This window comes from Cuculus canorus, chromosome 1, assembly GCF_017976375.1.
Source record: "Cuculus canorus isolate bCucCan1 chromosome 1, bCucCan1.pri, whole genome shotgun sequence".
NCBI lineage: Eukaryota > Metazoa > Chordata > Aves > Cuculiformes > Cuculidae > Cuculus > Cuculus canorus.
The window spans coordinates 65,590,514-65,600,917 of NC_071401.1; the positions used below are offsets into that span (position 1 = coordinate 65,590,514).

Genomic DNA, 10,404 nt, shown 5'->3' on the forward strand with positions numbered 1-10,404 from the left:
ATTTTTTTTTTAATTATTTCGCAGTCCCGTTTTTTCCCGCAGTGTTGTCAACCCGCGGTTTTCGGGGACCCGGAGCGGGGCTGCCCTCGGTGCTCAGCTCTGCCCCTCGCCCACCCCGGCCGATAGACGGACAGACGGACAGTGCTGGTGCTACTGGGTGAAAGCGCTGTTCCTCTGAAACACAACTTCTTAAGCCAGTGGTCCCCAGCAGAAAGGTGGCCGGGTGTCTCCATCCCAGCTGCTGAGCGTGTAGGAGAACACTTTGGGAAGGGGTTAGGGCTGTCCAGACTCAAAGGCCACCCTCGCAGCCCCCTCCCGTCGGGCTCTGAACGTTCCGGTAGGGTAAGTTCTCCTTTAAGAAAGCGAACTGTTCCTTCTGCATATTTAGGGCTGTTGGTCTGCAGCGCCCAGCTGAGCGGGCTGGAGGCTTACACGCGGGACCTGAATTGCAGGGGAGTAAATAATCCACGCTTTAAACGCATCCTCTGCCAGGGCTCCAGTTGGGCCCTTTTGCTCTAAGCACATGTAAGTCAGAACCGGGGGGGCGGGGGCGCTGGGGAGGCTGGAGAGGCGGGTTGAGGCTAGTTAGGGAGATGAATAGGCTATTTTGTTCATTCCCATCACCAAAAACAAATTAAAAAAAGCCCCAACCACCAACTAGATAATGCAGTTTAAGGCAAGAGATCTTGTCCTTGAACTTCTTTTTTTCTTTTTTCCATATTTTTTTGCGCCCAGCCCAGGAACTTCTGATTCCCCCAGCATGCGTGTATCCCTAAGGCAGCCGAGCGGCGGAGTTTCGGGGCTCCCTCCCTCCTTTTGCCCTCCACGAGAGAGCTTTGCTGGAAACGCCAGTGTGCCTGAAAGGAGCTGCGGGAGGGTGAGTGACCCCCTCGCTCGGGCCGGAGTGGGGACAGAAGGAGACCGCTCCCGTCACCGCGAATCATTGGGCTCCTCCGCCGCGCTGGGGGAGGGATCCTCAGCAGCTTCTTCAGTCTGGAGCGAGCCGGGGGAGCCCCCAGGGGATGGAAAAGCCCCCTCCTCAGCTCTGCCGCCTATATCTGTGTATATGCTTCTGTAGGCGTGCGAAACGGCGAAGTATATGTGAAGGTCAGACGGGCGATCTTCCTCTGCAGCTCAAGTGGGAAGGAGCAACTTTCAGTGCTGTGCTCTTAGCGGTTTCCTGCCTTTTAAAGCGAACTTGTTCTACAGTGTTATTAAAAAAAAAAAATCTGGTTCAGTAGTTATGCCTTCAAATTAAGTTGCTTCTTGGTCCTCATTGGGAAAAGCAGACATGTGTCCTCAATTGTGTAGTATATATCAAAAAAAAAAAAAAAAAGGAAAATAAAAAAAATCTACTAGGTACTTTATGATTCCATCTGGAGAAATTAAAAGCCCAGAGCTGTAATGTTTATTCTTACATAGTTTACAAAAAAAAAAAAAAAAAAAAAAAAAGGGGGGGGGGAATGTGTGAGACACATGTCTCCAAATATAACCAAAGTGCTTTCCCTTCTGGTTAAAAAGTTGCATGCAAATGTTTTCATTTTAACGCTCTCTGCCACCTGTACTTCGCAGGGAAACTTTTCTTGGTGTTAGTGATGAAACACCAATAGTACTTATTAATGAATTAATTATTATAATGGCTGCTGAATTGACTTAAAGTGCTTTGGAGGCCAAAGTAATCCATGTTAATCAGTTACAATTAATTGTGTTTCAGCTGCTGTTTTAAACACAGTTTCGAAGATAGGGGCGAGGAGCTGTGTATGGGGTGGAGGAGAAAGGAGGAGTACGGAGGAGAGTTTCGGGGGTCCTCCCCGGCCCCCAGCACCGAGCCCGATGCCCAGACGTTTCATTTTGGATTGTGGAAACCCAGAGCAACTTTATCCCAGTCCCCTCAAAAAAGTGCGAGGGTGACAAACTCCTCTTTCTCCTCCCGAAAACTACAGAGATTAAGGGACTCCTTCCTGTGCTTAGAAGCGAAGCTCCGGAGGTAGATTTCCTTCTGGAGTTCGCATCGTGGAGAGGGGCAGCAGGCGTGGGATTTGCTGTGCCGCCTTGGCTGCTTTGGTCCGAGTCTTTTGTGTTGATGGCGGAGACGAGGAGGCGTCGGTGGACGGTGGACAGAGAGGTTGATGTTCGCCCTGCGGAGCGCTGAGCGCTCCCCGGAGGGTTTGGGAAGAAGGGAAAAGGGGAAAGGAAAAGGGGAAAAAGGCCCCCCGAGGGGACAGACGGGAGCTGATTTGGGCTGTGTGCGTGCCAGGGAGGGCAGGGAGCACCGGGGCGAGCAGGCAGGCAGCTGGGGACACCGAGGGGATACCCACCGCCACCTCCTGCCCTGCACCTCCCGGGCAGCCCCAGTGGGACCTGGGGGCTCAGCGAGGGGAGCCAGGGAAGGGCTAGGCCGAGGAGAGGAGCTGGGAGAGTTGAGGAAAGCCTGGGAAAACTTCTCCCCCCACCCTGTTCCTGGTCAGGGAAAGGGAGGGGGCGAAGGCGGCTGTTTGGCCATAGAGTGGCAGGGCGGCCCTTTTGTGCCCTCAGGGGCGGCTGCGGGGAAGCATCGCCCTCCCCGAGGGGTGAGAGGCGAAAGCAGAGCGGGTCCTGGCTCCGGGGGACCGGGAGAAGGCTGGGGTCTGGGGCCGCGGGTGGGGGGCGGCTGGGCGCACAGCTGTCCCTCTTCCACCAGGGAAACACGCTTTTCCATAATAACAAGGACTGTACTTTATCACAAAGTTAGGGGCAGGAGGAAGAGCGGCGGCTGCAATCGTCCCGTCCCCCTCCCCGCGGGGCTGGACGCCACTCCCGCACCTTGCCGGCTTCTCAGCCTCCCCTGGGATGGGGGGGACCTGCCTGGGGGCCACCAGGTGTCACCAAGGGTTGCTTCTCTTTAGAGACTTACACTTTGCAAAAGTAAAACTCTTCCCCCTCCCCGCCCCAGACTTCAATGTGATTTTTCATTTTGTTCTATGGCAGTCTGCAGAATGGCAATAGGGAAACTACTCCCTCTCGTCCTCTCTGGAATTGGATTGCTGGGATTATTTCACAGGTTTTTTTTTTTTTTTTTTTTTTTCCTTCTTCTTCTCCCATTCCGGCTCCTTCTCAAAGATTCACTCTCGGTTTGGTTTGGTGTGTTTTTTCCCTTTCATCTCATTGACTGCTCAGCTTTTGCTTAAGACCCGCAAACAAACACAAAAAAAAACCCCAACAAAACCAAAAAAACCAAACTACCCTTCCTCTATAAGTGCAAACAAACCTTTCTTGAAGAGCTGTAAAACAAATAAACAAAAAAAAGCCTTTTACCTGCAAAAGAAGATAGGGAAGCAAATTATTCCCCCCTCCCTTCCCGTCCCACATCGAATACAGCTGTAATTCAATGAAAACTAAAGGAAAAGATGTATTTTCCACGCGGAAACGGAACAAATAAGGTGGCAGCGGGAAGCTGGGTAGATGGGACACCTCGTTCCTGCTCATCAAAAGTGGAATCGTTTTCTCCAGCTGGGGCGGGCGATGGTGTTCTCGCAAAAGTGCAAGAAACAAATCCTCGGCTCTCGTGTATCACAAAAGCGGGCTGCGCTTGATGAAACATGCGTATTAACCAACTTTCTCCCGCTTCCTCACTATTTTTATTTGTTTCCCTTAGTTGTGGGACCTACGTGGTCAAAAAAAAAAAAAAGGGTGAGGGGAAAAAAAAAAGATGCACTTGCGTTTGCGGCTGCACTTTTGTCGTCGGGGCAGCACACTCGCATTAGGTTATTGCCGGGATTTATTTGCATGCAGCTGCAAAGCCACAACCCGGCTGCTGACCGCTAAGCATAAAGGGCTGTCGGGGCCGGCCCCTGCCCGGCCGCCGCGGATCCCAGCGGGAGCACGGCCCGGGGGCGGGGTGGGGGGAGGATTGGGATTTGGGGGTGGGTTTGCTCCCGACACAGCCCAGGGAGGGTCACGGAGCTGGCAGAGGCTGCAGGTGCGTGAGAGAGGGAGGCAACCCGCAACCCCCCTCCCCCCCCCCCCCCCCCCCGCCGCCCGGCTCCCCGCAAAGGCAGCCGCAGCTCCCCTGGCCTCCTCGCTCCCAAACAGCTCCGAGAAAAGCCTCCCCCAAAGCCTGCGTCCCGGGAAAAAAAATCGGGATTTGTAGCGCTATTTTCAGTGCTTTGAAATTTGCAATGAAGTTGATGTGTGTGGTTTTTTTCCTCCTTTTCTCCCCTTTCTTCAGTAGCGTTTGGCACCGTTTGATGGGGAAGATCCTAACCTTTGAAGAAAAGGCTTTAGGTTCAAACTGGCTCCTTCTCTACCCCGTATATCCTATACACCCACACACACGTTTCGAGGATGGATTTGGCTGCATCTGGGATTGATGCATTTGTCTCCATCTACCTCAGGTTAGACCACCAGGTCTCCTTCATCTTCTCCCGGAGAACCAGGTGAAGGCACACGGTTCCCGGGCCTTGAAGTTGCTCCCCTTCGAGAGCAGAGGGAACAAAAGCTGCTTCTGAAGATGGGGAGTCGTGGCCCGGCCTGACTCCCCCCCGTTATGCCGGGAAGGATGGGGTTAAACTAGCCCCCTCAAACTCGGGGTGCGGGGGCTCCTGTCTGTCCCTCTGCCCCGACGGGCAGCACGGGGCTGAGGAAGGGGAAGACCGAACTGGACGTAGGGAGCTTATTTTCTTTTGGCAGAGGGAAGAGGAGGTTCTGCTCCATGCAGACTCCTTGGACCGGGCTTGAGCAAGGGGCTGCTCCAGGCGCTCCTGCCCAGAACAGGGGGATACGGAGCGGGCTCTGCCAGACAGGGAGGGCAGCGCCGGGCGGGTCCCTCCAAGGGAAAACTGCCCCGCGAGGGTGAAGCTGGAAGGACAATGGAAATACACGCGTACACACAGAGACACGCTGGCCCACCACTCCCACCCCCGGCTCTCCCTCGCATCCCCACGGCGATGCGTGGGGATATCGCACTGCTCCCGGGCCAGACCACGCCGCGGGAAGGGGATGGATCCCTCCTGCCTGCTGAGGGGCTCCGGAGCTGCCTGCCCCGCCACCCACCCCTCCGGGATGCCCCGTCTAACGCGGAGCCCCCCGGGCGCGGGAGGGAGCCGGACGGGATGCGGAGGCGCAGGAGCGCACAGCCCCCTCGCTCCCCTCTTCGCCCTCTCCAGAGCACACAGCGAGGATTCTCCAACCCCTTTCCCCCTGGAAAATGAGGAGCAGGGGTCCGAGTGTAAGCTGCAGCGGGCAGCGCGTTTGGGGAGAGGGTCAGTAATGAGAGGGGGCAGGAGAAGTGCCCGGGAAAGCAGGAGAGAATGAAACCATTCGCAGGCTCCAAGAGAAGCGTGGGGGTGTTGTTATCTTTGTTGTGGTTGTGGTGTTTTGTTTTCTAGGGGATTTGGGACAATAGCTGGAGTGGATTATTCATTCCCGTAGGCAATACTGCCCTGTATGGGCTTCGGGATGCAGTTGGAGGCTCGGGAACAAAGCGGGCATCTAATGTCAAGGTAACTGGTCTCCTTCCTTTGTTTATGCTATTGTTAATGACGGGGCTTACTCAGCCCTGGCCTCAGCCGTGCTCTATGGCATTAATATTGACTTGAGAGAATAGGCAGGACAATTAAAATAAAAACCAAAACCCAGAATAACAGCAGCATTCGTCTCAAGCCCAGTTCTTCAGGTAAAACATGCCTCTTCTGGGCTACTGAGAATGATATCGTCATCTCGCCTGGTATTACAGAAATATACGTAACTGTTCATAAGATTAAACACGTCCGCATCCATCATTAACACCTAGGGGAGACACCATAACCCTGTCCTTCAATCCAAAATCAAAAGGGAAAGAGCACTGTTTTCAAATACCCACTTTTAGAGCACAAGGCAAGTCTCACCACGCTAAAAAACAATAAATTAAAATCTAACAAAATAATTCTTTTAATTACAATAATCTCAATGTAGCAGAAACCTGAGTGTTCATTGACTCATTTTCTTCTTCTCGAGGTAGCGGATGGTATTTAAAGTTCAACATTTCACACAGCCCTTGTTTATTTTAATTTCCTCAACAATCTAGGCAATTTCAGCAAACTGAGTTAAGAATTATGGTACACATCTGAGTACGGATCTGCATACAACAGGGAAGATGGCAGAACTGGGGAGAGGATATTCTACTATTCTAGGAAGAGAAGGGGTTGTACTTTTACATGTATGCGTGTGTGTGTGTGTGTGCATGTGCGTGAGAGACAGAGAGAGAGAAAAAAAATAGGGAGCCTTGCACCTTACATTTGGTCTATGGCTATAGTCTGGAACAAGTAGCTATTAGATTTCTCTGAGAAATGTCCTACTTGGGGAGATGGGCCTCTGTTTTCAATGAGAGACCCAGAAGACGAAAGAAATGTATGTTACTCCAGCACAATCCTTCACCAACCCATTCCCCCCATTTGAAAGATTAGTTTCAGCTCTGCTATCCTGAGACCGTTTTCTGTCATGGAAGGGATATAATAATGATCAATGTCCAGCACTTCTCATTTCTTTTCTACTTGGTAAATATTTGTGATATCTTGAACTTGGAAGGGAAGTGGAGAGGTGAACCCACACTCAGCTCCAGAGGGTGGTCCCATCCTTTGGCTCTCACCAGCACTCACACAGAGTGGGTAAAGTCCAAACAACCAAAGCAACCCATGTGGAATACCCTCCAGTCCACTTCTCCCCTACAGCCATGCACTCACTTTTTGTCTTATAGCTGCCTGACGGTAAAGTTGTCTACGTACAACAGGCTACCTGGGTTTATGTGACCAGCTCAGGGTGTATGGACGTTAGTACTTCAGTTGGAAATGAAGCCTGGAGTTGTTGAGCAAACAGTTCCTGCTCGACTGTAGCATGGACTGAATGCTCTACAGTCAGCTCCATGGAGCACTGGCAGGGAAGTCACACCAAGCATTTCCAAAACTAATAACAAAAACGTTACTATATATAAAACATTTATACAGCCCACACTGCCTCAAGTTGTTTAAATTTTGGTTTAATGCACATAAATATAGCAGCCATGCGGTTCCCCATTAGCTGGTCCCTGCCTTTTAAAATCAATTCATTTCAATTTGAAAGGATGGCCCAGAATGCAAGACAGTCAACAACCCTTTGGCTTTATCCACTCAAAGTGGACCTCAGGAAGAAACAGCATCTGTCTTTGTCATTTCACACATATATCTCAGTGACGTCTCGTTGTTTTTGAGAGCAGGCCTGCTACAAGTGAGGCTAACCCAGTTGGTTTTCCCTTTCTTATCCGTTTTGTCTCTTCACCTCTTAGGCTCCTCTGAGGAAGTAATAATTCTGCTGAACCCTGTGCCTGGACTTTGGAGGGCATGGTATAGCAGTGTGATCTGAAAGCACCATCCCCATGGGTAGAAACTCTCCTCTGTATCATGCACCTGGCAAGAAAGGCAGCAAGCGGAACACTTGGAGTGACCGGGTATCTGGAGCTGAGGAACAGCAATTCACTTCATGCTACTGCGGAGGAAAGTTTGTTTCCAAACCAAGCACTTCATAGTGCTCAGTACTGGTATCAAATCAGTTTGAACTATACCAAGTGTAAAATAAAGATCTCCACTTTGGTATGCCCACAAGCTCATCTTGCTAAACCTTCTCTCTTTGCATTGAAGGTATTGAGCTGACGTAAGTCTGTCTTTTCACCCCACTGATGTGCGCAATGGGAACAATTCAGAAAAGTTCTGTTTAGCTTTTTTTTTCCTCTTGTAGTTGAAGGAATGCAAGCTATCAGAAACAAGCCTATGTTTGAAGGTACAGTTTTCAATATGTGAGTGGGAAACATATGTACTGGCACAATTCAACCACTCTGTAAGGGCTGTGCTTGGATTTTGGCTCTTAATCTCAACTCTGTTAGAGAGACATGCAAAATGGAAGGGAATGCAATTATTTATGCTGTAGCCTTGTGATACCCCATAACTGTTGGGGAGAGAAGCAAAACACTCTGCTAAAGCTTTGGGTGAGCCTGAGTTTTGGGGGATATTCTAGTCTTCACAGGTTCTCACTTCACTGTCTTTCTTCCCTGGTATTTGTTACATTAGATTTTTTTATTATTATTATTATTATTTTTGTCCACTGTTCTACGTTTTAAAGTGAATTGAGACTAAACCCTGCTGAGAAAGAGCTCCCTCCATCTCAAAGTCACGTTTGGAAAATGCCTACCCCCCCTTGACTACCTCCTTCAAGACAACCTCCCCCTTTCAGGGGATAAAATAAAACCTTAAAAGAGAAAATATGGGGGGCAAGGGGGACCCTCTGATTCCTCAGAGACCTGTACAGCTTGGACAGACCTCCACATTCCCCTTTCCCTCCTGCAAATCACCTCGTCAGAAACAAAACACTTGCCTGAACTTTTAACGTGGTTTGGGGTTTTTACAATCCAGGCTCAATTTTAGATCTTTCAAGGGGTTAGATAAAAAAAAAAAAAAGGGGGGGGGGGAGGGGGGGGAGGGGAAGGTGGCAGAGGGGTGAAGAAAGTTTGGATTTAACTCTTGTTGCTTAAAAAGCACCACAACCAACCCCCCCCAGCCATCAGCCAAAGCAACCAGCGGCCCCTGCAGCCCGAGCCCCATCCCAAAGGCAGCCCCTTCCTGCGCACAATGGCAGGCAGAGAGCGGCAGCTCCAGCCCTGGCTGCCAGCACCCTGCGCTGCCGCTGGGCCCGAGGGCTCCCAGCCCGCTGCCCTGCAGAGAGGGGCCACCCTCCCTCCAAAGGCTGCGGGGGAAGCCAGCCCTGCCTGCAGGCTCCGGGATGGCAGGGAAGTTTTTTTGGTACTGCTAAAGGCATATATCTATATACACACACACCCCACAAAGATATATATATCATACACACACATACACACACATCTTTATATATAGATTTATATGTAGGTGTCTTGTCTATGTTTAAATAATCCTATCTATACACACAGTCCTCCTCTGATGAGGTCATTCTCCCATATATACGAGATTGGGTGCCTGGTGCCAGAATCTAACTCCAAGATCTTATCTCCACCGATCTAAGAGCAACATAAAGTCAATGTTAGCAGAAGGGGAAATAAATTTTGGAGAGAAACATTCAACAAGGTGTCCCTGAAGGCTTCTCTCCTGCCCTTCCCAGACCAAATATCCACGCGCTCTATGCCAAAGAGAAACATTTCGGTGCAAGAGCCTCCGGCTCCAGAGCAAGGGCAGGCTGCACCCCAGATCGTGGGTCTGTGCCTGGCTGGGGCTGCACCTTGAAATCTTTAATCCCCCCTTCCCTGAGCGATGCTCGCCTCCCTAGTGTGCTGGACGGCTGCAGCTTATTCCTTGATATTCCGCCCCCCACCCCATGCCTCCAAACGTCTTAATGTTTTTTGATTTCAGGAAACTCAAAACGGAAGAGAGGACGCTACTTGAAAGTGTGACTCCAAAAAAAGGGTTTCGCTTTACAGCCATCAGTAGCACCAGGAGACAGCTCCATTAAAAAAAAAGTAGTTTTCCACTGCTCTTGAAAAGCCGTTATTTTTTACATCGCTTTTAGGAAGATAGATTAACAAAACATCACATTTCAAGCCACTCTGATCTGTAATTAAATAGAGGAACCGGTTTGTATTCTCCTATGGCTTTTACAGAAGTTGCAGTGATCCAAAGTCAGGTTGCTGTGTCAGAGTGGCATTTTTATTAATGAGAATACAAAAAGCTTGCATATTCTTAGCCTGGCTTGAATTTAGTTGCTAAGCAACCGCTGTATGGTAATTCATCCGCGAAATTTAAATCTCGGAGAAAGGATCCTGCGTTTTGCTGAACGGTCGCCACGAGGAAAACAACTTGTGAGACCTGCAGCAGCTGCTGCCGCCGGGACAGCCCGAGCCCCGCCGGGAGCCCCGGCACGGCTGCCCCCCCCGAGCCGCTCCGCCTCCCGGGCCGCCCCGCCGGGGAGGGAGCGCAGCGCCGGCCGCTCCGCCGGTCCTGCCCCGCACCGGCTTTTTCCACGCGTGGGGAAAACTCGTCCCGGCACCCCAGGAGAGGTGGGGATGGGGAAAAGGACACGGCGCGGCCCCGACGGCGCGGCCCCGTGGGGCGTCCACCGCTGCTCCTTTGGCGTCGAGGAGGATGGGGTTGGGCGGCGAGCCTTCCCCCGCTCGGCCTTCACCCCTTCGCTTTTTGTCTCGTCAAAGCCTCTCAGCCAAAAAAAAGGGAAAAAAAAAAAAAAGCGCTCCCTACTGCTGTGTCATTGATACCGCGGGGCCGCTCGCTGCCTGCCTCTCCCCTCTCTCCCGCCGCCTATTGAAGGCTGCGCCCGCTCCATTATTCCAAACTGCAACTGAAAATACCGACGGGGCGAGCCGCCTTCCTGCGCCTCCTCCGCTCGCTCCATCCATCCGCCTCGCCACAGGCGACCGAGCTCCTCGCCAGCCCTGGTTTT

At 51.4% G+C, this 10,404-nt stretch overlaps 1 long non-coding RNA gene across 1 annotated transcript; it reads left to right on the forward strand.

Annotated features, from left to right (window-relative positions):
• The first annotated feature begins 376 nt into the window (after positions 1-376).
• Positions 377-1,303, forward strand: LOC128854159 (uncharacterized). The gene is made up of 3 exons (XR_008453103.1): positions 377-525; positions 736-877; positions 1,079-1,303. It is a non-coding gene; the product is annotated as an uncharacterized LOC128854159 (long non-coding RNA).
• Positions 1,304-10,404: the final 9,101 nt, after the last annotated feature.